The sequence below is a fragment of the Tasmannia lanceolata genome, unplaced genomic scaffold, assembly GCF_043159265.1.
Source record: "Tasmannia lanceolata isolate RefF3 unplaced genomic scaffold, GAP_Taslan_0.1 ptg000005l, whole genome shotgun sequence".
NCBI classification, from domain to species: Eukaryota; Viridiplantae; Streptophyta; class Magnoliopsida; order Canellales; family Winteraceae; genus Tasmannia; species Tasmannia lanceolata.
In genome coordinates this window covers 1,280,473-1,283,540 of record NW_027518682.1, presented here as the reverse complement: position 1 = coordinate 1,283,540, position 3,068 = coordinate 1,280,473, and the positions used below count along the sequence as shown (strand labels likewise).

Sequence of the window (3,068 nt, the reverse complement as noted above, 5' to 3'; positions counted from 1 at the left end):
TGTTTTGGACTGTGTCCATCCTACATTTCTCTCTATGGTCCTGTTTGTTTTGGATTTTGAGAACCGATTGTGAGCCCAAAACTGATTATTGGAGTCAATGTGTCCAATAATCAGTTTTGGATTCAAAATCTGTTCCCAGAATCCAAAACAGACAGGGCCTACGGATGAGTTTATTTCCATTTGTGTGGGCCACCAAGCTGTTTGATCATTCGGGAGCTATGCTCTTTCTTCATTTCCTCCGAGACTTATTTTTCATTCCTATCAGATTGATGGTCTTGATTGCTACAAAAATGCGAATTTGTAACTGTAGGAGCCAGGGAGGAAGAAGTGATTTTGAGTCCAATAATCGTTTTTCGATTCATACAACCGGTTCTCAAAATCCCAAACAAACAGGGCCTGAGTGCATATTTGGCAACCCTGTAAAATTATTCTACATAGTATTTGTGGGCCCAATTGTGAAAGAGGAGCTGAGAAAGAGAAGGGCGAGACTTGAGAGGGCATAGTGGAGAGAGGATGTGAACATCTTTGAAAAACAGTGAAAAATAATACGGTACTTCAGATTGTGTTTTTTTTTTCACTATTTTTATGGCCTTTTTGTACCCCTTCACTCCCATATTCTCAAGTCTCTCTGTCTCAGCCTCTGTCACAACTGGCCCACCAATATTCCATAAAATATATTTTCTTGGCTGCCAAGCATGGGTTTTTTTTTTTTTTTGCTGCAGTTTCCTATGGTCCATTTGCTTGAGCAAAAACAAAGTTTCTCAGCTGAAACACAAATCTCATACCTTCAAAAAGGTTCCAAAATGCACCAGCCGGGAATCGAACCCGGGTCTGTACCGTGGCAGGGTACTATTCTACCACTAGACCACTGGTGCGTTTTGGAGCTTTTTGTGTAAAGTAAATGAATATAACAAGAAAATCGGGAAGGGAAATCATATTGGCACAATTTGTGAAATGTAATAACCCTTACAGCCATTTAAATAAACAAAAAACAATAAGATAAGTCAGAGCAATCATCAAAAGATGATTGTGCTGATCATAGTTGCCGGAAACTCCTTGGGCGGGTGGGAAACCCGTTTCCCCAAAAATATGTTTCTCGAGGTTGGGAAACACGTTTCCGAAACGTTTCCAAAATATGATACAAAATTGGAGAAATATTTCTGAAACACATGGGAAATAAATAGAAAAGTTATGTAAATAATGTGTAAACGTCTGATAAACATATGCAAAACTCGTAGGAAACGCATATGAAACGTGTAGGAAACATGTGTGGAACTTAGGAAAATCATTCTGGAAAAACACATAATTTCCTAAGACGTTTTTCGTACCTTTTTCTATTGTTTCACGTTTCTCGTTTCCCATATATATTTTTTCATGCGTTTCCCGTTTCTGTTTCACGTTTCGTTTCCCGTTTCCGTTTCCCACCCTGATAACTATGGTGCTGATATTGGAAAATGATAGCTATTCTCGTTAATAGTGCAAGGAATAGACACGTACGAATTGCTTCCTAGAGACGTGGGGGATTAGAACTACGGTGGCCCAGTGGTAGTCTGAAGTCACCAGATTCACTTGTTTATAGGAAAAAACAAGAAACACGCCAGAACTTTTTTTCATACTAAATTGTATCTATTCGAAAACTATAGGACTTTTTTCATACTAAATTGTATCTATTCGAAACTATATTGAGAGGACTCGAAGGATGGTATGATGGGTCATGAGTGGACATTTTCGCCCACCAAAAAGAGAGTCGACTTTTTCCTAGGATTGGCTACCCTGTCTATATCTTAAATAAACACTTTAGACCCTATCGGCATGAACAGAGGATCACAAGCCTCTCCAAGGATAGATTAAACCCGAGCTTTCCTTCCCAATGGAGAGCAACTTCATTGTATTAACGAATTTACTCCTACAGCCCAAGCGTTCTATTTGCTTGTTAGTCTGCCAGCAAATGCAGTTTTTTGTCTAGCACTCGGTCAACCTTTGCTGCCTTTTTTTCCACGTTTGGTAGGCAAGGTTGGTTTTAGTGTTATCAATAAGGCCCAGTTTGGATTGCAAGAAAAACATTTCCGACGGAAAATTGTTTCTTGGGAAAGTTTTTTCTTTCCACCTTTTAGTGAGAAATGATATGATTGTGGTTAATTTAGAGGGATATTATCATAAATTGAAAGTCCCTCTAAGTTAAAATTGAATTGGTTGGTTTAATTTATTTTTTTTCTTCCGTAAAAAACGGTAACAAAATTTAGAAATATGTTTCCTTTCCAAAAAATTCCTGCAATGCAAATAGGGCCTAAAAGATTGTGTTGACTGCAATACTCTCTCATCCTAATCAATCCGCTTCAATGATATTTTAAATGGAAGGTTACATGGCACAATAGCCGAACTAATATCACAAAACTGGATTTAGAAGAGCCTGATTTTTAATTAGGATATTTAAGGTGGACAGTACCTGTGTAGATGGGACCCACACACCACAAAAGGGAGAAAAATTGGAAGACAGGACAAATAGGGAAGAGACAAACGGAAAAAAGGGAGAAGAAAATGGAGAGAAATGGGTTTTTCTCTCCTTCAACTAAACGAGCAAGTGTCGATTTTAAGAACAAAATCGCCATACATGTTAGAAGTTTTAATTTGGGAAATGATATTAGCCAACGATATTTTGATATTTTCGCTACCTTTTAGTATTTAAATTAAGAGCTGTCAAAAGGTTATTACATTTCCAAAAAGCTCTCTCTAGCCAATCTAGCTATATATAAAAGTAAAGTTGAATGTGGGAAGCTGAGGCTGCGCCACGTGTCACCCCCACTGCATTCACACGAACCTTAATAACGAAATTTAAAAACTGTTTAGGGGATGTGGCACCCGGAATTTAAAATGCCTAAAATCAAGGAATGAAAAAATTGCCAAAAATTAAGGATTGATTAAAATAATATCTCTTCACATATTAAATCTCCTAAAATAGTAAAATACGTTTCTTATTTTGGATTTGAAAAAAAAGGCTAAAATCAAAGAATGAAAATATTGCATAAAATTAAGGGTCTATACGCAGAACTTGCATTATATTTTTCTCT

The 3,068-nt window shown here is 37.1% G+C and overlaps 1 non-coding gene across 1 annotated transcript; it reads right to left on the bottom strand.

The window, feature by feature from the left end:
- Window positions 1–804: 804 nt before the first annotated feature.
- On the bottom strand, window positions 805–875 carry TRNAG-GCC (transfer RNA glycine (anticodon GCC)). Its single transcript has one exon. It is a non-coding gene; the product is annotated as a tRNA-Gly (tRNA).
- Between the last annotated feature and the right edge of the window lie 2,193 nt (window positions 876–3,068).